Source organism: Vidua chalybeata, chromosome 15 (genome assembly GCF_026979565.1).
Source record: "Vidua chalybeata isolate OUT-0048 chromosome 15, bVidCha1 merged haplotype, whole genome shotgun sequence".
Taxonomy (NCBI): domain Eukaryota; kingdom Metazoa; phylum Chordata; class Aves; order Passeriformes; family Viduidae; genus Vidua; species Vidua chalybeata.
Genome location: NC_071544.1, coordinates 5,096,706 through 5,121,865, shown reverse-complemented (window position 1 = coordinate 5,121,865; position 25,160 = coordinate 5,096,706). Strand labels below are relative to the sequence as shown.

The 25,160-nt window shown below is 38.7% G+C and overlaps 1 protein-coding gene across 1 annotated transcript in view; it reads left to right on the top strand.

Moving 5' to 3' along the window:
• The first annotated feature begins 9,525 nt into the window (after positions 1-9,525).
• TENM2 (teneurin transmembrane protein 2) overlaps positions 9,526-25,160 on the top strand; it is a 553,850-nt gene continuing 538,215 nt past the window's right edge. Inside the window, exon 1 of the mRNA XM_053956612.1 lies at positions 9,526-9,590. The gene's annotated coding sequence lies outside the window, so the exon portion shown is untranslated. The remainder of the gene's footprint in view (positions 9,591-25,160) is intronic.

The following is a 25,160-nucleotide window of genomic DNA, read 5'->3' as shown; positions in this document are numbered from 1 at the left end:
CAGCCAAAAAAAAAAAAAAAAAACAAACCCAAAACAAACAAAACAACCAAACAAAAGTATCTTGAGAAATATTTTTTTTAAATGAAAAAGATTTTTAGATTGCAATAGTTACCATATAAACATACTGAAAATAAATGTTTTGCAGACAGATAAACTACAGTCAGTAGTGGGATGCCAGCAAAGAAGAAGCATGTGGCTCTTCAGGGATTAATTAATAAATATAATTATTTCTGTAACTGAGGGACTGTTGATAAGCCATAAGCATTTATGCATGGCACCTTTTATTGCTGTGTTGTATCAAGGCCCTAAGCTAAGGAGTTGACAGGTTTTGTCAGAGATGAGGACAACAATAAACAGAACCTACAAAGACAAAGTAAATCTGTCTTTAAACTACAATTTATAAAAGTATGTTTACTTTAATCTTATGATAAATAACCCTTATCTAAAAGACAAAGTGCTGGCAAAGTGCTGCTTAATTTTATGAATATTGGGTACTTCTTGCTTTGGGATCATTTTGGAAAGAATATCCAATACATAGGCCAGATATTTTTATCATAGTTTTGAGAGGTTTTAATTTTTAATTAACTATGAAGGGTCTTGCCTTTTCTCTTGCACACCTGAGAGGTGATAGTACTTGAAAAAAACTTAAAATATTTTATTATTTCAAAAGTCTTTATATATTTATGTACATCATTCTGTAGAAGTAATTAGATAAAAAAGACCCAATAAAAATAAGTAAGAATTTCTCTAAACTGCTTAATGAGGCCTAATAGAAATCTGAATTTCAGATCACATTAGGGTTGTCATATGCCCTAATTTCAAATGACAGCTCTGGCTTGCCATGCAGTTGGCCTTTTATTTTGTGTCATGAATTAACCAACCATGTGTTCTTACGCCACTGTTTTATTAGAGCTACACTTAAAAGATGGGAAAACTTAATTACAGTGGTTATGTTAGAACACGAGTTACAGGAGGGAAAATAAAGGCTGTTTCAGACCATATTTAGATATTTAAAATATGGATAAATATAGAGGAATGAAAAATTCCTTCTAGTTTACCCCACTTCCTAACCATACAGGGGTGTGGGCAGTGCAGTTGATGCTCATTAGCAGCAATGTATCAGCACCAAGGGGCTGTGCTGCTCTTGCAGCTGTTTCTGGTAATGGATGACTAATCCTGGATGAGGCACAGAATACATTCACAGGTGAAAACAGTTCTTGAAAATGAGTGGTGTTTGTGACACTTTGTAAAACAGAGTGTCTGCAGTCTAGTTGAAGAAAGGGGATCTAGTAAAACTGTGACAGGGTAAAAAGCAACTGTGAACTTTGCAGGGCTTTTTATTGATGGGTTTTTTTGTTGGTATGTTTGTTTTTTGGTTTTGTTTATTTTTTAAATTTGCTGTTTACTGAAGGGGATTAGCATCTCATAATGCCTCTTTTTCAATGCTGTGGCTTGATTCTGTGTCTGAATCACACTATCTTGTGGGTCAAAATAAATCAGGTGATACATAGTGCTTGATATACCGACAATATTCTGGGGTTAGATTAACAGCTTGGGGAAAGGTGAAAATATAACTTCTTGTCTTCATTTGCCAGTGCAGAAGGCATTATCAAAATGAGGTGTTAGTTATCAGCCAAATCATTCCTGTCTGTCTCTGTCTGGAGTTAGAGAGATGCCAGAAGGGACTAGAAATACGAGATGGGCTGCCCTGGCTCAGATCGATGGCCCTAAGTGGATGCCTGGGGACAGGACAAGAGGCAGTCATAATTGAAATGCCACTTAGGCTTTCCCAGGCTTGCAGCCCTTTTGGTCCAGGGACTTTTTGAGCTGAATGTGGCCTTGGCTGCTTGGGAAGCCTCAGTGGGGCTCTGTGAGGAGCTTTTATGCCATTGCTTAAATCCTTGCAAACCTGTGGCCTCCCCAGCATTCCCTAACAAATGTGCATTTGCTGTGTAAAGAACAGACTCTTTTAAGGAGGGAAGAAAAATGGGAAAAAAAAAGAATTTTGAACCAGACTACCGCTAGTTCTGTTTATGTCTCCTGGCTCTTGTATGAAAAGAGTCAGGAAGGTCAGATAACATGCCTTGCAGCTTTCTCTGTGGTATCCTTGCCTCCGCATGGTGGGATGTGGTCAAAGGGCAGTAAATTCAGTGCAGTGTTTGCTGTGTTCAGTGCTCTTCTGGTGGGAGGAGGCGGTGCTGCCGTGGGGCAGAATCCTTCCTGGAAGCACCCAGACAGGGCAGGGGAAGGTGGGGCTCATGTATGGCTGCTTCTCTTCTGATCTAATCAAAGCACATCAGGACTTTGACCATTAACATAAAGGGCTGAACCACCGTGGTGGTGTTGTGCTGGTCTGGACAGTTTGTAGAATACACTCCTGTGCAAGGTTGCATAAAGCCAGAGGCATCTTACCCATGCTTTCAAATGCACGTGTCTGCAGCTGCCCAGTTTAGCTGCATCTCTAGAAAGGAATGGGTATTTATACATACATGCAGTTATGGCTCTGAATGAGAGAGGGACTCTGCTGAGGTAACTTTATTCATCCCTTTTAAAGAGACAATATACTGCTTATCTCAGTAAGCCTGTAAATAATAATGCTTGTCCACAGACTGTGGTTGGAGTTGCAGTTACTATTGATTTTTCATAAAATTCTGTTGGAATAGTTCTTAATTTAGTGGAATGTTAAGCTTTGCTTATATCCAGCCCCAATTACACTTGTACTTCAGTGGTGTCTGGTGATGGTGCTGTGAATGGGTGCAGAGTTCCCTTTATCCCCACTGAAGAATGCCTCCCAACGCTTGAAGCTGCCTCAGGTGCTTCCATAGCGTCTGCTGCAATGCAAGGGAAGAGCAGGACTTGACATGCAGGGTGTTTTATGATTCAAGATGCAGATCCACCTCGGGTGTTGCCCTGCTGCTGCTCCCAGCAGCACTAAAGGACTGATGGGGCAGCTCTTTCCCCTGCCCTGCTGATACTCCCTTCACTTTCTGGCAGCCCCAGTTCCTGTCCTCCTCTGGTGAGCTGTGTTTGGCCTAATGAGATCATCCACTTGTCTGTTCCCTCTCCTCCTCTCCCGATGTTCCCATTTGCACCCTAAGTGTCTCTCTCTTGCTGTTTGGCTCTGCTTACCATGATGCCCATCTTTGAAGCTTTGCAGTAATTCTGGAAGTTCATGATACTCTGGCACTTTCACTGTAGGTTTTATCGTTTTCTCTGTTTTATTTTATCCTTCTTTATTGGAAACTCTCAGCGTAAAGTAATGGTAAATACAGTTATATTTATTTTCACACTTACAAGTGGAGCTCCTGATTAATTTCTTCAGGTTATCATCTACTTGGCTGTTTGTTTCTATCATTTCTTTGAATCGGTAATTGCTGAGGTTTATGCTGTGGTCTGTACTCTGCTGAGACATTGATTAATGTTTTGGTTAGCTGAGCTACTTAAAAAGAAAATCCAAACCAAAACTGAGTATCGAGAGAGTGGTTTTCTCCTTGGTTGTTCAGCCTGGGGCCTTACTGGGTCACAGCTGTGGTGGGCAGAGCCCAGGTTGTTTTGTGCTGCTCCCCTGCCCAGTGCCAGGGTGCCTTTCATGCAGCTCACTCAGACATTTTCCTTCCTCCTTCCAACACCTTTCTTTTCCCTTCTTGAGAAATGAATGAATTCTTCACTGTTGGCCTCTTCTTTACTCTCCAGATTATTGATGGATGTTTCTTCTTTACAGGATGCTTTTTCAGTCCTTTGTTTTGTTAGTAAACAAGAGGTATTATTTGCAGGTGTTAAATACACACTATACTTGTTCTGGGAAAAAAAAAATAAACAACTTTCCTTTCATATATATATATTTTTAAAAATACATAGGAAAATATTTAGTTTAGTCATTTCTCCTCTAGAGTTTTTTGTGCCTTTTCCTTTCAGGTTCTTCCTCTTGCAGTTTAGGAACTCCTGATACCCTTGAACAGCACAGAGTCTTTGAAGTTTGTTATCTGGGGTTGTGATCTATCCAAAGCTCTGGATAGATACAGGCCATGGATGAACCACCCAGCAGTGGTGGTGAGCGATGCAGTTTTTCACTGAGCACAGTTTTGCTTTGTTAGTGTCAGCTGTCCTGATTTGTTGGTGCAATGGCTTCTTCCTACAGCTGCTGCTTGTTAAACATCAACTTTTACTGTTATTCCATTGCAGCATCTTTAATTTCTGTGTGAAATCATGGTCTTCTTCACGTTTGGATGACCATGGTGCTTCCTTTCAGCTTCTGCATTCTTTCCTCCTGCTCCTAGGGATACATATTTCAGTAGACATGTCAGACTGGTATATTTTTCATTTTTACTGCTTTTCTTTTTATTTGGATTAAGGTTGCTGTATCTCTGAAGATGTTACAAAGTTACTTCAGTGGTGTATTGGGGTTTTTTTCTGCTGTGATTTTTTTGCTCTCTGCCTCTTGAAAGCAGTGCTATTAGATGTTTACCATGATCTTTTTTTTTTCCTGTTGCTAAAGTCTTGCTGACTTTATTCAGAATTTCTCTTGAAAATACAAAGTGCTGTCTTCAACTATTACTAATATTCATTAAAAAAATGATGCTGTTTTTAAGCTAGATGTTTGGAAATATGTCAGTTATGAAGTACAAAAGTTACATACTTGAGAAATCTAGAGTGTCTTCCTTTTTGTAATATCTTTTTTTTTGGTTCTACAGCTGTAATATATTGAAAAAACTTACGTTTATAATTTCATGGCTGTTAAAAACTTTATTATTATTATTTTTCATTACCCAGAATTCAGTTAATTTCCATTTTCTGATCTACCACTGTCTGTCATATCTTTTGCTGGCTAGTAGAAAGAAGAAATATTTTTTTCTTTCAAATTTGGACTGCAGCTCATAAACCCAATTTCCATTATATGTATTGATGTCAAGATGAGGAAAAACATATTTTGAAAGTTTTACTCCTATTTGTCAAGGGTGCGATGTTATGGTCAATATCACTTTAAGTAATTGGCATTTGTATTAAATATCAACTGAATGGAAATTAGAGATATTCCCTGATTTGTTAGAATGTTCAGAATTTTATAAATCATTAGTTTAAATAAGTTTCTGGAGGATGTTAACTTTATACATTGAATATAAAGTATGCACTGTGCATGCAAAGTGAGTTGACATGAAAGTACTGGATTTGGTTTTTGAATACCGTGAATACAGTTTTTCTTCCAAGTCACCTCTCTGCAAGCTTGTCTCTGTCTTTATTGTAATACTGCCTACACTGCAAGGCAATTGTTCAAGTTGCCAAAGAAAAAGAGAGGTGTGTGGGGATGGAGCAGTGAGAAAAGTCAAGGACTTAATAGCCAAGACAGAGATCTTTAATTTGAATTTGTCCTGGCCTTTGGGTGAAGTTGCACGATGGTATCTTTTCTTCAGAACCATTGGTGCAGTGCTTTGATCCGGTGCAGCCTCAGAACACATCAGTCTTGGGAAGCTGCATAGGGTGGTGTTTGTGAGATCAGTGCTGTGGATTTGGTTTAGGGATCTTTCCTGCTGAGGTGAAGTCCATGACACAGGTTGTTCAAAAAGGATGGGGACACCATAGCATGCAAATGGTTTGTGTAGTCTTACACTACAGCTGTGCCATCAGCTGTCAGCACCTGATCAGGACATCCTGTGTGTGCTCCCACTCCTGCTGGCACTGCCTCCTCATGTGGCAATACGCCGAGCCAGAGCGTGGAACTGGTGCAGACTAAAGCTGTGGCAGGAGGAGACAAAAGAAACAGGACTGGTGTGGTGAGGTGGCCAGTCAGGCTCACTGAGTGACCCATCAGGCCTGTGCTGGCTCAGGGGAGCCAGGTGTTGCACAGCTGGCAGCACCTGGTAAGGAGCGAGCTGCTGGTGGGAGCAGTGCTGCTCTCCAGCCCGAGCACGAGGTTTGTGATGCTGCTGCTGAGTTCCTGTGGTGCAGCCTTTAGCAGAGAGGGGAACTGGAATTGCTGTGTCCCACAGCTGCCTGCAAGGTGACAGATTACAAATTTTTGCATTGGCATGGCCAGTAAATGTGTACTTGTGCCTTATTTACTGGGTATGTAAAAATGCTTATCACTCTGAGCTTACAGCTGAAGGCACCCAGGCCTGTCCTGGAGCATGCAAAGTGCTGTGTAATGCCAAATGCAAGGAAAATTGGGCACGTGGTATTCACAGACACTTCTTCCATCTTCTTATGCCAAGATCCCAGGCAATTAAAGCAGAGTAGTGTCCTCTGGGGAGCGGTGAGCATGGAGGGGTTGGTGCTGAGCAGCAGCAGGGTGAGTTGGGGAGGCTGCCTGGCCTGGGGCCAGCAGTGTCAAAAATGAGCAGGAAATTGATTTAGTGAAGCTCTGAATACCTTGTGCTAAATGATCTATTGACTAAGGAAAAAAAAAGAAATTAAAATTAAAAATACTACTAATAAAACAAAATGTAGAGTATGTACCAACCAGGACAAATTGTCTGTGTTATGTAGATTTTGCTGTTCCCTGGCTTTTAGATGCTTGCAGCTGTGATATTTCATTTCTATCATTGCTGTGTGTCTAATCTATAACCTTCATCTAAGAAACACGACTCATTAATTAATCATTACCAAGGGCAAGACATGCAACAGCATCAAGTGTGCCAAATCCTCTCTCCAAGTTTTAAGTGTCTGACTGCTCGTAGATAGCATCTCAGCAGTCCTGGCAGATTACTCTAAAGGACCCCATCTTGCAGCACATACTCAATTTATGGGTTTTTATATCAGTTCTTCCAGTGGCACTCCAAGTAATTTGCAACTCTGCCTTCCATTTATTTAACCCTTTCCATACTGCTGCTCCAAGTGCTGCTGTGGTTCCTAGCACTGCTGGGGTGGCTGGGATGTGGGTGGCAGCAGGGACCTGAGGGTGGCATTGGTGCAGATGGGCAGCCCTGGAGTTTTTAATGCTCACCTGTGCCTCATTGGCACTGATGTGGAGAGGCATTATGGAAATGGGCAAACTGCTGCACTGTGACTTCTCTTCTGAGAAACAGTGAAGCTCCATTTTTATGCTGGTTATGTAGTACCTGCTAAAATTATTTTTAAAGAATCCAGTATTATGCTAAGAGATGTCTGAAAGGAACAACTTCATTCCCTTTGGCTTTGCTTCTTTTCTTGCTTGGTTTGGCTTGTTTGTAAATACTAGTAGATGTTTACAAACACTTCTCCCCTGCTTTCTTACAGAAAGCTACTTCAAGGCAAAAAAATATTAGAACTTGTCAGACTGTATTTTTAGTCAGTCTTGGTAACAAGTACTTTATTGACAACTCTGTAGTAAAACATGAAACCTGTTTTGATTTTTGTTAACTAATTTTCTACATGGATTTATGATGGGGATTTTTGTTTGGCTTGTTTGGGCTTTTTTTGTTTCTTTTCTGATTCTGTTGCAGCTAGAAAGTTTCACCTTTCTTTGGACCTTCCACATATAGAGGACAAAGGAAGAATTGAGAACTGAGATTGTAGCTCTTTTTTTACAGTGTCATATGCTTTTACATCTCCTGTGACTTTGAAAAGCTCTCTACTTACTTCAGCCTGATTTTTAAAGACATTTTTGCACAATCCTGTCTCTTCCTTCCGCTGTGCTCCATGAGCAGAGGTGACTCCAGCAGCCCAGGGAGGGCCAGCACGGTGGCCAAGGAGGGGTGTCAGGCTGGCAGTGCCTGGGCAGGGCTGGACCTGTCCCCTCCTGGTGGGCAGGGACTGTGCCCCAGCAGAGCCCTGAGCATGGGCACCGTGGGCTCCAAATCCAAAACCCTTCTCAGCTGTAGTTGCCAAGTGGCCACGTGTCCTTCAGTCAGCCAGCAGCTCCCTGTGATCACTTTGAAAAGTCTGGGTGAGGTGGACTTTGCTGAGGTTTAAAGATGTTCTCTTATGAGGTAGATTTTAGCTCTCGCATATTAATTCCTTTTATCAGTGTCTGTATTTCTGTAACCCAACACTGTTCTTATAGATCCTCCTGTTCCAAATCCAGCAGCTCCTGAAATAGTGATACACAGACAGGGAAGGTGTAAAAGAATTAACAATTATAAGCAAATACTGTAAATGGCACAGAATTACCAAAGCAGGAGGTAGGTATTAGAAGTGTAATTTGCACTTAGGCATAGGTTGAAAGGATTGCACAAAGGAAAGTAAGTATAATAGTGAAAATAAGGAGATTATGAAAGTAAAGACTGCATCCCAAACCCGAATTAGTGAGGTTATTTCAGCTTTCACATTTGCTCATTAAAAACATTGGGGTTTTTTTTCACCTTGATTCATATTCTCAGAAAACCTTATGCCAGGATTCTGGCCATAAAGATTTTACATGATATTAATGTACAATATGTATCCAGTTCTTTGTCTTATTTAAAAAATTGATGCTTTATGGAAAGCTGTTGGCCTGAAATACAATTATGCCTATTCATTTCTAGGGAGATAAACCTCAGCAGTTAAGCAGTCCTAGTACATCAAGCTTCTTTTTTAACCAAAAATAAGTACTGTTCATTTAAATTCATTGAAAGACATGGATAAAGTAGTGTTAAATGCTCTCACTGTTAAAAGAAAGTAGCTTAAAAGTTTCATGCAGAACACTGGAAAGCATTAGCTTGTCTCTATAGGTTTTTGTACATACTTATGATGAAACATTTGGCTCTGATATTGATGGTTGACATGTCTGTTCCCCACTCCAGCCTGTAAGGATTTTGTATTTTTTTTTGAGTGGGCTGCCATCAACTATTCAAATTTCTTTGGCAGAATGACCAATCACTTCTTCACCCTTATTTCTTATTGCTCAGTTTTATAATGCAAAGTGAGACATATGCTTCTTTCAGAGTCATCTTACATACAGTTTGGGCTCTGCCTGGATCATTTCATTGTCCAGGTGGAAATTGCTGAGGCAATGGACATATTAGGTTATACTTGTTTTTCCAAAAATACTTCTGTGGATAATAGAAATTTTGAAGAAAATGTGGGAATCAACAGGTATTAGAAAGTATTGCATACTGAGAAAGAAAATAATAAATTGACAGAGAAAGCAACAAATGGTCTGTGAAGTAGCAACATCTGAGGCTATTTTCATTTAAACTTTTTTGTAATAAAAATTCCCAGTGGAAAAAGTGTCATGATGTTAAAGTATTGAGAAATTCTGCTTAAGTTCATCATAGCCTTTTATTCTTTTGAACTGAGTAGGGAAGATGTGGTTCTTTCTTATTTACTAATTTAGCAGTGTAAAAAATAAATTACTAAGCAATCTTTGTGCTTGAGTGTCTGCATTTGGGACGGGGGGAGGGAAAAGAGGAAGCATGTGGAAAGAGGAATCTAGAAGGTTTATTTCTTATATCTGGTGTGGTTAGATTGTAGGGTCCTTTTGGTGGTTAAAAATCGTGATAGATAAACACCAAAACACTGTTAAAGCCTCTGCTTATTGCTAGGATTTTACAGGGTTTTTTTCCTGAAAGTTATACTTATTTCTTTCTAGCAGATCCATCTTGGTTTTCACTGCCTACTGCAGTAAGAATTCCCTCTCACCTGATGAGCTAAAGACACGACCCCTAAGGACTGCCAGAGTGAGCACTGCCGACTGCCCGGTCAGTGAGTACTCACAACCTGACTTTTGTGTGCTGTTTGCTCACAGATGTGTTTATATTGTTGGCCAAAGTGGTTCCATCTATGCTTCAAAAGTGCCTGGGAAGATCTCTGCAGGAAAGTGGTTTTGTAGAGGAGAGCAATTTGTCTCAGCACTTTGCTCTAAAGAATCTACTTCAGTCTTTTCCAGCCCAGCTGAATTACTTCAGAAGGCCCCACTAAAAGGAATATGCCTTTGTCCTGTCTACCTGCATGTTCATTTGGGGGCTTTGCTCATCCTGATCAAATGAGGGTGTTAGGAATTTATTGCTCATGGCATCAAAATAATTTTTTCTTCACTCAAATGAGCCTTTTGCTCAGATCCTGAACATAACAAAAATTTAGTCTGTATGACTGGTTGCATATAGTTCTATATCTGAGTATAGACAATATATGCCATGCAGAGAAAAGACAAAGAGAAGAAACCTTCCCACTAGCTGTTCTTTCATGGTGTCTCTAACTGCTGGTCAGAATGCTCACAAGACACCCTACAGTTTAATTACTGTTGTACACATGCTCTGGGAATTCAGGTAATTATATAAAGTACCACACTTATCCCAGTGTGTCCAGCAGTGGAAATGGGCTGTCCTGCTTAAGAATAGCTGAAGAGTAAAGGGAACATAACCTTTGGTTAATAGAGTCCCATCAGAAAAAAAACAAAACCAAACCCAACTGAGGTTCAAAAAAAAAAAAAAAAAAAAGTCTTCTCTTATGGATTTTAATTTTACTGAGAATGATTTTTAGTGAGACACCAGAGAATTCTTACTTGAGTAATTTAATTCAGTGGCAATATTTCATGGGAAGCCACTTCCAGATTGTGCCTTTTGTGAAATAAATCTCTCATTTGGAGTTAGTTTAATATAACATTTTAAATTGTTTCACTTGTCTTGAAAAGCATGGCAAAAAGAGTGGAGTTCAGATATGACAAGCACCAAATTCTGAGGGAATTGTTTAATTCACACTGAAAAAAATCAACACGTTTTTCTGCATTGTTTGCAATGTGCCATTTGGTTGCTGTTACATATTTCTACTGGAAGGTTAATTTCTGACTCCAGGGCTGTACTTTTTCAGTTTTTAGACCATTAAGATCTGTGCTCCATACTTATAAAGTAAATTACTCCAAGGGCCTGATCTTTAAATTTTCAAATTTTATGTAGTGTAAGAAAATTAAAATGAGAAAAATGAGATATCTCAGTGTAAGGAATCCTTGATCTGGTGGGATTGTGGTGGTTTTAAAATTTATTTTTATTATTTTACAGTCTAAGTTTCATGACAGCTTTCTGCCATTTCTGTATGGTTAGAAATATGAAATAGGGGATTCCTGAAATAGTTTTAACTGTTTTAAATGTATCTATCTAGTCTGTGTCTAAGTTATTTGTACATGCTCTGTCTACACGTTCCTGTATTTAAGGGATCTTCATAGCCCATCTTTAAGTTGTTAAGGTGCAGACAAGTACTTCCCACACCAAATTCCAGGAGAACAAACATTAAGTGATAAAAGATACTGGTCCAGAAGCTCTCACTTTTGCTCTGTATCTCAACAGCAGTTTGTCAGGGAAAGGTTGCAAATGTAGGTCCTTGGTGAAAATTTCAAAACACCTGATAGCTCAATCTCAAAATCCCTGCTGTAGTCTTGGTTTGTTTATTTTTGCTGTCTGTTTTTTACAATAACACCAAGTGATTGCCCAGTGTCAGACAGCAAGTCTGTAGCAAACTTGAACATGAAACCAAATTCATAATTCCCTGCAGTAATTGAGGTTGAGAATATGCCTGTTTAAACTTCCTAAATGATGGCTAGATCCTGTGCATTACTTATTTCATTGCTCTGGGGAATACTGAGGCCAGGAAGGATTTTCAGGTACTGAAGAAAAACTTTTCTTGCTCCCCTTCATTTGTCTGGGGGAGTTTGCTCAGGGGTTGACTTGAGTTGAGACACAGGCTGGGACAAGGAGCTCAGTGGTGTTTGTGAGGAGCAGAGCTTTCCTTCCCTGGCAGTGAAATATTTGCTTTAGAGGATCTCCAGCTGAAGGAGGGCTCCTCACAGAGCCCCAGGACAGGGGAAGAACACGAGCACCACAAGATCCTACACAGCATAGTACAGCAGCTGATTTGGGGTTTCATTTTATGGCTTTAGGGTTTTGGGAGATGTTCTGTCTTTACGTGGGAGTCTTCCTTAGCTGCAGGTTTGGGGTTGGGAATTTGCCCTGGGTTTTGTCCCAGGTGCTGGTGGCATCACTTGTTTTCAGCCTGCTGTAGGTACTGTCTGTTCTTTATTTCACTCCTAAACTTGTGTTCCTGTGGATTTCCTGGAGTGATGAGGAAGTGCTGGTAACTTCCCAGTTAATTCCCTTTTGCATGCTTTGCCCAGCCCTTCAGCAATGCCTGTTTCTGCCTTGTTCTTTATGCATCTGTCAAAAACTCACTGTCAGTTCCCAAACCACTGTCGAGACTCATTTCCCTCCACTGTGCCTTTCTCCAGCATCTTCAGGGGCCATGGCTGTGACATCAATATTTCAGCATATTTGTTAGGTTTGGTTTTTTTGGTTTTTTTTTTTTTTTTTTTTTTTTTTAATTTACTTTCTTTTCAACAAAGGCTGCTATCATCCCATCATGGTGCATCAAAGTCTTTAGAAAGTAACTACCTTGAGGAAAAAGAAGTTCAACTTCTTGAACAAAACCCTTCTGGACTTATCCTCAAGGGAGGACTCCGTTTCTTAGCTTTATGCATCTTGACAGGAAATCCGTGTCTTCTGAGGGAGCTGGAAGAAAACAGCCTCTTCATCACTGCCAACTTCTGTGCTCTTCTTAGTTCCAGGTCTGGAGGATGCAAATTTTTTGGCAGTTTTAGTGCTGCCACTCTGAAAAAAAGAGCATATTGTATATGGTTTGAAAACCTTCTGTAAACTCCCATTTCATGAATAGTCAAAACTACTTGAGCAAATTGCTGAAGAAGCCCTTTTTTTACTGTCAGACTTGTATGCCTCTACCATGTTGGGTTTATTAGTTTGCAATGATTTTGAAAGGGTACAGAAGTTAACAAATAATGTGTTCTTAAGTATTTGTATCTTTTATTTCTTAGGCAACAAACTCACAATCAGAGCTTGATAAGTATTAGCACTCACAAATGGAACCACAAAACCAATGCAACTTCTGCTATTGATTTTTCTCCTGAATAACTCTTGGCAGCAAAGGCAGGTTAGCATCCTGTGTGAGCATCAAACTTCGAGTAAATTACTCTAAATTATAAACTTACCAATAAATCAGCATTGCTACAGTGTTGTCCTCCCATTCCTCACCCCATACCTGAAGTGTGTATCCCAAATAAGAAACAGTTCATCAGAAAATTGGTTTAATTTTGTTTTTAATTAAATATAGAAAAATGGATGCTGTCCTAGAATTACCAGCAATAATTAAGCCTGATGAAAGAGCAGGGACATATATGATATTAAAATAGGTCATTGTAATGTGATAATTACAGAATTAGAATTATGGTGTTGCCCGTGGTTTTGTAAATTATGCCATATTACCAAGTACCAGTTTTTTTTTCTATTTTTGTCTTTGTTATGAAGTTCAGTAAGGTATTAATGGGGCTAACCACTTTTACAAGTGTTTTTAATTTTATCAGGACATATGCCCACACACTGGCCTTAGCACTGCAAGCATATTTGTTGGGAGAGAAATTTATTTGGCAGCATTCTTTAAGACTCAAAATTTGATATGAGGAGATGAAGCACTGCCATTTCTCAAGTACTGCATGAGCAGATGAGAAATTGAATATTACTTTGGATAAATTCAGACCTCTGTCAGATGTATGGAAGATTGGAATAATTCAAGCAGGACAGTAAGTCTAGGATAACTAAAAAAATAAATTACTGTATCTTAAAATATTTTAGTGGTCTCCAGATATAAGTGTTCAGACTGAGAAGGATGTAGTGAGAAAAACTAACTATATAAAAATACCAGATTATCACTAAAGGTCAAGTAAAAATGTACTGGAAAAGATAACTGGATGTTTGGAGTCCTGTTGTTTTTGTTTGGGTTTTTTTTGACTGACTACTATGTAGCGTACAAAGTTGAGAGTTGATAAATAGATGCTGATAATATTTGCTATTTTATGAGAATTCTCTTTGAGTCAGGTACAGATTTTATTAACAATAATCTGCATTCTATGCCATGACATTGTATAATTCATGTGTTCTTCAGATACTTCAGTGGGATATGAGATTTTGTGTGAAAAAGGATATTACATATTTCGTTTATTTTTCTTAAACTTGAGTGGGATATGAAGCTCTGTGTGAAAAAGGCTCTGTGGGGAAAAAATATTTGAGCTTTGACCTTTGATTTTTCTAACTAAGGGCAAGTTTAATATATGTCATAGTTTTAAAAGGAAAACTCATCTCTTGCCTTCTAAGGGAATATGGGACTGTGGGGGAAAGGGTGGGGGGAAATACTGTCGATATTCAGGCTGGCCTAGAGTGGCAGCTTGAGGGAAAAGTCTGAATGCTTCTTAAAGTGAGACTGAAGGGGACAGGTCTTGCCTAGAAACTCCAGAAATGACGTTCTGTGCATTCTGGGGTGTCCTTGGAGAGCCCAAAGAAAACAGTTACAGCTCGTGACAGATGGTTCACTAGGAAATAGTCTGTGTTGCCTGCTACAAGCACTGAATAGAGGTACCTGATGTGAAGGAAAATGTAAAATCTTGTCTGTGGTGCAGTAATCTGCCCTTTATTTATGGTTTTATTCCTTCCTTCCTCTACTGAAAACTCAGCACCGGTAATTCTAGATTTTTGTGCAACTGATTCTGAAGTCTTCCTGGAAACTTAGTGGGGTTTCAAAAGAAGTTTTTTGTGTTTCAGAATGATGTAGCCCTTCCTGTTTGATGATGAATCCTGGGCTGAACTATTTCAGAGTGAAGTAGTTTCCTTGTGAAAGGTCCTATTTCCTTGTGAAAGGGAAAGGTTCTCAGTCAGCATCTGTCCTGGAAGAAACCCTCTGTCTGTAATTACTTTGTGACTGGAGTTTGAGGTGCTGTGACTGTGTAGGTGTCTGATAAATGTTTTTGGTGGAATGGAGCACACATATGAAGAATGAGTGGATAAAGCTGCATTTCAGTTCCATTCATTCCAGACCAGGCTGATGCCTTTGCCTTCATGAACAGATTATTTTTGTGTATTTAACGAAAAAGAAAAAAATAAATCTTTGAGAAGGTAATATTGGTAAATAGAGGTTTTCTTTCAGGTTTTTCCTTTGCTTTTTATTGCACTACTTGTGTTTCTAGAAGTAGCAGGTACAAATAAAAAATACAGTTACAAAATACAGTCCGATTGTGAATCAGCCTGAAATTAAATCACAAGTTAGCTTCTAGTGAGCAACCTGTATCTGCTTGGATCGAATCTTCAAAAACCAGGTGTGATAGAAAGAAAACAGCAGAAGTAGATGAAAACTAAACTGCCATCACAGTGATAATCAAAATATTCAGTGTTCCCAGACCTTGTTGTATGGGAAGCACCACCCCATCAGTACTGACAGCTGCACGTGCTTGGTGCTGAAGCTGGGGTGTGAATCAGGGACAGTGAGCCTGGAGAACAGCTCAGGTGTCACTCTGGAGATGGCTGGTGCTGACTGCAGGGAGGGAGAGACCGGTGAGCAGGACACCTTGCAGGAGTCACTCAGTTTTGCACATCAGGGAGCCCTCCAAGGCTGCTAACCATGCCCTAGAGGAACATGGCAGTGGGGCTTGGGAGAGCCCTGTGCCACTCCACAACGACTGTGAGCCAAGATGACCCTTAACACAAATGGTTTTTGTTCTACACTCTTATTCTGCCTTTGAACTTGAAGCTGTGTGCAGGGAAGGTTGTGGTTTGCTAATTGTCTTCAGGCTGTTATTTACTCTTGGTGTCACTGGGCCTTCTGCAAGTTTGCACTTACATAAAAATGTCTCACAATGTTGGCACCTTTACAGTGAGCTGAAATGGGAAAACACCATGGTTCCTATTGTCTTACATGATCTACTACAGAAACCAAAATGTACCTAAGGGTGAGTTTCATCAAATTAATTTAGAATTATAAACTCAATATAACTGGATTTTTATTTGATTTTACCTTGCACCTGCCCACTTATTTTACTGGCAGATGGGTCTAACCTTACCTTTTTGAGCATGTGCAGCTTTGCTTCATGCAGATCCTTACTGACCCAGCTTTTTATACCCCCTGGCAATCTGCTCTGTGCTTGTACAACACCAGGTTAATTACAGCCTTGTGAACACGTGCACTAAAACAATCTGCCTACTGGTAGAGAGATTTTTTTGTTCTTTTGCTTTACAAGGCTGCATCTTCTTGTTTTTTTAATATTAGCTTTGTAATAACTGTCATGTGGCAAACAGTTGAAGTTTTCCTCACTTTAGCAGAAATCCAGCTTATTGTGCAGATACCCATTTTGAGAATGAGCATCTGCAGCTACTCAAGACACAGAGATGCTGGTGAATGTGTCTAGGCATCTTCATTTGTTGTGCTGTGTTGTCCCTGCATAAATATGCAGAATATCTAGCAGTTGAGCAGTCACAATGCAGAAAAGAGAAACACGCTGGTGTTTTGTTATGTGATAGCTGGCTGTGCCACTGATTATAAAGCATGTAGTTGAACCCAAGGGGAAGGAATTTTTCTTTTTAAAAAATATTCTAAATATTTTTCTTATCTCTGTTTTTTTTTTGTCGATCTCCTTAGCAACAGAAACAGATGTTTCTTTTCTCTTAGTCATTACATTCAAAGAAAGTAGCTGCTTCAAAAATAAGGAAAGCAGTTTCTATGAATTGGGTAGCTATTAATTATTGCCAAGATGTTTTAGGATGATAATAAGACATGCAACAATTGGCTTTTTTCTTTAATTGAAATATAGCTATCTAGTTAACCTGTGCTGGGTTAGGTGAGCTAAAATCTATCTGCTCTTACAGTGCAGTTGTGTGATAAAGACAAGAGCGAGCTTGAATATTTCCGGTTTATTGAGGAGATACATAGTATCAATGTGCACCTAATGTTTTATTAATTTATGACTTCAAAGCAAGTCAGTGAAGAGTTTGCCTTGAAGACAAAGAACTAAATATGCATGGCCTTACAAATATATATTTTTGTATGTCAATTTACAATATGAAATGGTATAATTAATTTTAGATGTGGACTTTGTTTTACCTTAATGCTCTTTTTCAAATTATTGTCTGTTTTTCCCTGGATTTTTTTTTTTTTTTTGTACAATTTTAAGCTTTTACTTGGGTTTCAAAAGGGTTTACTGATCCGTGATTTTCATCTGTATGGGCACAAGTGCCTTCCTAATTCACAAGAAACTGGCACATGTAGATGAGATTTAGAGAGAAATGAGTTAGGACTGCAGAATCAGGATATGGACTGGTCTCAGTCAGCCAAGAGAAACAGAGTCACCTCTGCAATTTGGAGAGAAGGATTTTTGCTGCTCCCCTAGTCCTGAGTGATTGTCATTTACGATAACTGCATGTGCATGGGCCCACATGTGTGCTTGAAAACCAGTGCAAAAGATGAACCTTCATTCCTGATAGTGTTAATCTGTTTAGTTCATCTCACGGAGATTTAGGAGCAGTGTTGAGGGGAAAAAGCAGTTGTTCAGATGGGTGAAATTGGGAAGCCTTAATCTCAATGGGGGCTAAACTGGCTGTTCTTTTTTTACAAGCCCATTCTCCTACAGCATGCACATCCACAGCAGGAAAAAGAAAACAAAGCTTTTGACATGAATTTACTTCAAGAACCAGCAAAGCTCAGAGAAGGAAAAGGTGAAGAAGATTAGTGTTATGCCACAATCTTTAATCACACTGGTACTGTTCCTGATGCTTTCCTTTTTCTTTGTTTCCCTCCAACCCTGAAAATAATAATTCTGATTGGGACTCCTTTTGCCACATGTCAGTGGCAAAAATGGTTTTGAAAATCTTTACCAAAGAACCATCTGGAGCATGTGTGAGGGCCACGAGCACTGAGAACTTTCTCCATGGCAGAGCTGATGAGCTGGGAGGAGCAGTGAGCAGCAAAGCCTGGCTGCAATCCTTTCACCTGGCCAGCACATCAGACAGACGGGCAGACTGCCCAAATGCTGTTTCCCTGGGAGCCCAGGGGAGCAGACCACACTCCCCCTTAGGTTTTGCTAAAGCAGTGGTGGAACCATCTGTGTTCCAGTTAGATGTGCATAGTAATCAAAAGTACAAATATGAAACCACCCTGCTTCCTCAGTAAGTGCAGAATCTTGGTGTCTGCTGTAGGCTGGAGGTTAGCACAGCTCCTCAGGGGTGGGAGTGCTGCAGGAAGCAAAGCAGCATTCTTTGGGCAGGGCTGAGTTTCAGGGAACATGGGCACTGTTGTCTGTTCACCCCCGTGGAACTTCTGGGAGTAAAGGTGTCTTGTGGGAGGACTTCAGAAGGGGAGGCTTTCATCAGCTGTGGCCAGGGACAGTGTTCCAAAAATGGCAGGATTTTTTGTTGCAGGAAAGAGCCTTAGAAAAGGACAAAACCTTGGTGAGCAGGCAGGGAGGCAGCCTGCAATGGGTATCTGCTTGTCTGTAGGCAGTCCTTGCCTGGTGCTGGCTGCTAAAGTAAGTTAGGTGTTATTCCTACTCAGTGTTGAGTTTACTCAGTTTATTGTAGGTGAAAGAAATGTTGGCACTATGAAATAAGAGTAGCTAAATGGAATCTTACTGCCAGTGTCACCTTCTGTAAGAAAATTCAAACAGGTATATGAACTCTTTGGTCATGCATTCCATGCCAGCCTTTGGTTCATGCTGACTCTCTCCTGGTTGAATTCTTGGGGTAGGGGGCCTTTTCTGGGGAGCAGGTGATGGTGCAAATTCTTTCATGATAGCTGCAGATAAGGCAGTGAGGATGGCTCTGTGCAAGACACCCTGCTCTGTAGCAGTGCCTGCAAGTTGGTGACTACACAGTGGAAAAGGACTAAGCTGGTTTGTGATAAGAGCAGAAATTTCATTTCCCTGGTGTCTCCTTAGCTGATCATCCAGCCATTTCAGATATTTCCCTTGGTACCAGTTGTCTTGGTGTTTCCTGGATTTTGGAAAATCATTGCTTACATATTGGTGGTCTTTTTGAATAAAAACGTGGATCATTCCTACAGGGTATTTTAGAGGAAATTGCAGATTTTCTTTTGCCCTGTTTGTTTCATATGTAATCTGTCTGTTACTGTCCATAGATTTACTTACTTGTGTAAGAGATAATTTAGAAGAAAATTACTAATTCTTTCATCATTAAAGTGGACAAAAAAAAAATAACACTGGCTAAAAAGGAAGTGTTCTCAATGCCTACACAGTTTCATGGACACAGCTCTTCAAGTGCTCCCATAGCAAATGGGGGCCTTTTTAACCTTCCTGGTAAATCACCCCATAAGGTTAAATAGCTGATAATTCTGCAGCTCTTCATGATGTCTGTCCACAGGTTATTTTTAAAGACAGACTTGTCATGAAGAATATTTCTTTGATATTGAAAGAATTAATTCCACTCAGTTTAATGCTAATGAGAATGAGACATGTAAAATCAGTATTTTGGAATTATATGTAAGAATATAGGGGTTAAATATGCACTTTAACTGGACTGAATATTCATAATATCTGTTGAGGGTTTTTTATGCATGAAAAATATGTGAAGGCAATTTGTTGAATCAATATTCCTGACAGGCCTGTTTCATCTGTGGTTTGTCAAGGGCTGGGAGAGGATTCTTTTGGTTAGTTTGTTTGGTTTTGGTCTGATTTTAACAAAAAATCTGAATTAATTGCCTTATGTTGGCTCTGTCACAAAGAACAGGCCCTTTGTCTGATGACGCTGTACTCCTGGAATAAAAGAAAATATATCAGAAAGAAAGCAATGAAGAGTAATTGTTTTCAAATGTTTGGCAACAACCACTCCAAGACTTCATAATTACTCTAAGTAGAGGGTAAATTTTCAGTAAAAATATTGCATACATTAGAATCACAGAATTCAAAATTAGCTAGTGATTTTTAATTTTTTTTTTAATTTTACTGTAATGATTATTAATTATGGTGACAGACCCTAATAATGCATATGTCAACATTGAGGACCATTTTTTGTTATGTATTTCAGGTATACTCTTAAAAATATTGCTATTTTAAATCAACTTGTAATATAAACACCTTCATAGAACCTGCTGTTGTGTGGAATTCATTGTGCTCTCTAGAGAAGTGTAGAATCTGTGGAAAAATGCTTTTCATCCACCAAAGGAAATAGGAAATTTGACAACATGCATTTGTCTACAAAATGCGAAGCAATATCTGATGAAATATGCTTTGTCAATAAAATAAATTGCCAAACAAAATGTAATCCTTCCTCAAAATACATTTAGCCTACACAGTGAAATAAGCCACTTCCACAAAGTGCATTTGGTTGCTTGAATTATTTTGATTTGCTGTCTATCAGAATCTGTAGATAGTATCTTGTGTCTTTTTTTATTGTCAGACACTGTATATCAACCTTTTTTTATTACATATTGGTAAAATACATTTAATTTGAAGGTAGACATTATATAGGACAGCTATATGTATGTACATATGTATACACATATGTATGGAGTTGGCTATAAATTAAAAGAAAACTTGGGGTCTGTTAAAAATAATTGTATTTGGCTAAACAAAAATGTATTGCTAAACTTTTGCATCTCATGGAAACAAAAATACACAATGCTACAACTGGAAAAGACACTGCAGGTTTGGCTCCTTCACCTTAAGTATTTAAGTAAAAATATTTTCCCAGTTGTATCAGTCGTGTTTATTTTTATCATATGTAACAAAGTAAAAATTACTTTTCAAATGTTATTTCACAGCTCTAATTAACCAATGCATGTGCATGTAGAACTGGGTGAGTTGGACCACTGATATTCCCTGGATGTTGTGCAGTGTTCCAGGAAGTGTTTGCCTCCTTCCTTTCTCCTTCCAAGCAGGTTCTGTAGGTAACTTTATTTGAATGGAGTGTGACTGCCTCAATGAAAGAATAATGCAATAATTGTTGAGATATTTTTACATTAATTTGGAGGTGATTATTACTTCTGTCCCTTCAGCTGCACGTTTCTGAGCTAGCACAATGATAATACATAATAAAATCCACATGAGCACGGGATGCCAGAAAGATTTGACAGGAAGCTCACTGGGCAAGCAGGAGACTAATCTATATGTGACATAGAGGAGCTGGTTTTGTCTGAACAACTTAATCACTGAAATGAGAGATGAGCCCAAGTACCTGAGGATAACTTGGGTACTTGGGTAAATGTCAGAGCTGTTGCATTTTCCTCTATTTTAGTGTAAATCAGGATTGCTCACTCTTTCCTCGTGTGATTTAACGCAGTAAATCTTTATGGGAACTGTCTGAAAATTAATAGCTGTTGTAGAAGAAACTACATAATAGAGCTTTAAATTATGGCTTTGAATTATGTATCATTTAATATTTTATTACATAATTTTACATAGCACAACTAATGAAATACCAATTAAAAAAAAAAAGTAGTTGTCATTTTTTAAATGTTGCTATTGAACATCAATCCATTCTTTTTGCTTCAGCTTGTTAGTGCACCAGTGATTAAATTACAATTACACTTCCCCCCAAAGCATTTCACAGTTTAAATACCCTGAACAACATTGTTTCATGTGAGTTTGGGGAACAGGGGCACTGGCAGAGATTAGGACTGCAAAGTTGGGTTTGAGGTATTTTTAGCTTCTGTGTATGAGATAGTAAGGTTTATGAATTGGTATTTTCTGCATCTCTTCAACCTAGGTTTTGAACTTTTTCACCATGTCTGCTGACTAAGATGAAAGGCTAAGAGATCTCAGAGATAACTAATTCCCTGCAAGATGGCAGAGAATTTTAAATGCTTTTATTACGAGGGCCTCAGAAGAGAGAAAAGACTTCAAAATGCCTCAGCTCTAGAAAAGTGTCCATTGGTGAATGCAGCTGGGAGGGCACCAAAGTCAGTCAATCAAACACAGACAAACACCTCTTATATCTCATCAGCAACTGAATTTCATCACTTCCACTGCTCACAGAATTAATAGCTTTTGTTGAGAAATTAGCAATGCAGGTTTAAAAATATATATAGTTGTTTGGGTTTCGTGGTTTTTTGTTTGTTTTTTTTTTTTTTTTTTAGTTTGTACATCTTGCCTTTTACTGAATTTTCTAGCAATATCCCACTTTAAATGACTATGTTGAGTCTTCATGAAAAATTAATATAAATAGTGGGGAAAATTAAGTGAAAATGTGTATGGACCTGATAAAATTTGGTGAGGTTGTAGTGTAACTGTAGATAATTCCATATCCAGTCTCTGAGGTAGTCTCTTGCAGACTCTGCTATATATTTGCCCTTGGATGAAGAAATAAAGTATCAAATTCTTTCCCATTATATTGAAATTGATTAGAGATAAACAATATTTGAGTTTAATTAGTTTCAATGAAGCCTAATAATTGGAAGGCAAAAATTACTGCTATTTCAATCCCAGTGTTCAAAGTGTATAGAAAATACTGGAATTTTCGGCAGGTTAACATTGTATTTAAACATTCTAGTTGTTTCACAAAGAGAAAGGAAATGTGTCTGTTAATTTGGGTTTATTCATAAGGTGATATTACAGACAAAAAAATGGATGCACTTCAGGAATAAAATGTCCTGCATAAATGTTTAAAGTAAATTTCTAGAATCCTGAAGTGACGAATATTAAAGCAGCTTTAAACACACTGTGTTAGTGTTTTGTAGCAGCTGGCTAAAGTGATAGCAACCAATATTTTTATTCTTGTTTTTTCTGGTCCTATGTCAGTCTGTGTTAATGTGCTGTCCCAAGGCTTTGAGTGTCACTTGAAGCAGTTCCTTACACTTAGGTTATGTTCTTTGAAGGAAATGATGATAGAAACAGATGCTATCTGTTGATCACTAATAAAACCTGCATGAAGAGCAGTATCAAGAGTTGCTGGCCCTGAGCATCGCTGCTGCAGAGCACAACAAGCAGTGAGTGCATGGTGGTGTTTAGCCTTGGGCTCCTGCCTTGTGTCACCTGCTCTCTTCATCCATCATCACCAGCACCAAACCTCTTCCTGTCACCTCGCCCTAGCAGGAGGATAAGCTGACTTACCAATACTGGTTGCCAAGTGAACCAGGATCTTATTTGCCACTAAAAATTAGTAAATTACTGAATTTGTTTGTATTACTATAAGATTAACAACATTGCTAGATGGACTTGTATAAAACTCTGCAGGTAACTTACTGAAGACCTGTCCTTGAAGACTGGCATAGGATCCTGCAAGGATTTTGGCATTCACTCTGTAGTTATTTCTGTTGGATTTTTAGTGCATTTTTCATTATTTGATGTGCCAGAGTGATTTCTGTCAGTTTTCAGTGCAGTTTCTCTGTGCTTTATGACACAACCTCTTCCCTAAAGCTGGTAGCCAGCTCTTTTGATCTGAGTTTTACACTGTGGTGGCTTTGCAGCTTCTTCAGCCACAAGCTGTTGGCACAGACGAGCTGCTTTTATGGAACAAGCCTGTGTTTGCTCCTAGGAGTGAACAAATTGGCATAACATGGAAACATGAACAAGTGGCATAACATGGAAAGGGCCTTAAACTGTAGTTTTCGGTGTGCACTTGGAAGTTTCTTTTTTCCTTTGACTGTGACATTTTTTATTACAAAATTTGTCAGGGACCAGTGATCCTCGGTGTGGTGAGGCTTAGTGCTTTGTTGTGCTCTGGTTTTCTCTCTGAATAGGCTCCCAGTACCCATTGTGGCTACAGGAATGATACCCCATCAAACTGGAACAGTGATAACACACACCTTTGGAATTTCTGTCTTTCTGTCGTGTGTGTGCCATGCTTCAGCACCTGCAGGTTTGGGTTTGGGGTTTTTTTAAATGCTGGAGCAGACTTTCATGCCTGTATTTTCAAATGGCTGTTTTTTATTTCCATTCTGTGTGACTCTGTAGGAAGGGGGCCCAGGGATCAGTGCCCCATTGCATAATTCCCCTGACTTCCCTTGCTTCTCAACATTAATTGATTTGGAAAGAGTTAGCAAAATCCAGAATTACAGACATCACAATCTGGGTAGTTCCATTTTCAATCTTCCTCTGCCAGTCATGGGGGCTCTGGCAACACTGAAGTAAAATTTTATGATAGTTTTCTTAATATAAACCTTACAGTGTGTGTTGAAGACAGAATGTTAGAACTAGGATTTTGAGACAATTTGGTTTATTTCTTTTTATATCAAGATCCTTTATGAAAAATGTTTGCTAAAAAGTTGAGGAAAATGTATAATATTTGTGAAAATGAAATGATTCTTGATAGCACTGGGAAGATCATTTCTTGGGAAGGATAACTGCAGTCTTAATCCATAACTTAGAAAGATGAATCATTTGGAAAAGGCAGTCATAATAAACGTTCATTTAATTAGTTTTGCAGAGGAAAATATATAGCGAGAAACGTTGACATTAAAAGAAGTATAATTTTAAATTAGCTCTAAATGAGAATTGCTGTATTGATAAGTTCCACAAAAGCAAGTGTCTAAGGAGACTTCAAAAAGCAACGTGTACAATTTATCAGAGTGAAATAGCTTTGTGCAAACATGTATTTTGGCAAATTATTCAGGTGAGCATTATGAATGCTTTTTTGAATGGAGTGATATGAAAGCTTCATCTAGGAGCTAATATATCACCTGGAAAAAGGACCAGCTATCTCCATGCAGTTTTCAACAGTATGGGTATAATTGCAGAAAGACCAAAGCACAGCCTTCAAATTAAGGCAGCTTACAAGAAAAATTAAACAACCAGAATATATGGATTAGCAGAAGAGATGAACTGAAATATATAGGAAATTATCTCACATGAGGTTGCTTACTATATGAGTTTTATATTAATATCATATTATTATGTACTGATTGGTACATGAACATATTTTTCTTTAAAATAAATTTGATCTGAAGGATTTTCATTAACCTTATCTACTGAGATGTTGCATCTTATGTTTTTTTAAATGTGATATTGTATAAGCAGTACAATGCAAGCCTGCAGTTAAGTCCTTGAGAAAGCAATTTGTTAAAGTAAGCAAGACTTGGATCTTTTAAATGTTTTGTTATCAAAACATACCAAAGAACATAAATATATACCAATGCTTGCTGTTCTGATCCATTTCTTTTTAAAGATGTTTGGTTTGTGTGGTGAGAGTCCAAGTGATGCCATGTTCAGGTGCAATATCTCAGTTTGCATCCCTCATTCAAAAAGAAATATTTCCAACTCGAAATAAAATGCCTCTAGTATAGGTAATTAAGTTCACGGCTCAACCAAACCAAGATGTTTGCTGTCTGAATTATTTCCATGGTAAAGGGAAGCAGTGGAATAACATCTGCCCTGGGTGATAGAAGGGAAGGAAGTTTGAAGTCTTGAAAGCAGCAGAGATGTGAAATAGTTATTGACGTGAACGAGTAATTGATTGATCAGGTAATAACTATCCTAATTTAAACCTGACAAGGAAATTGATAGT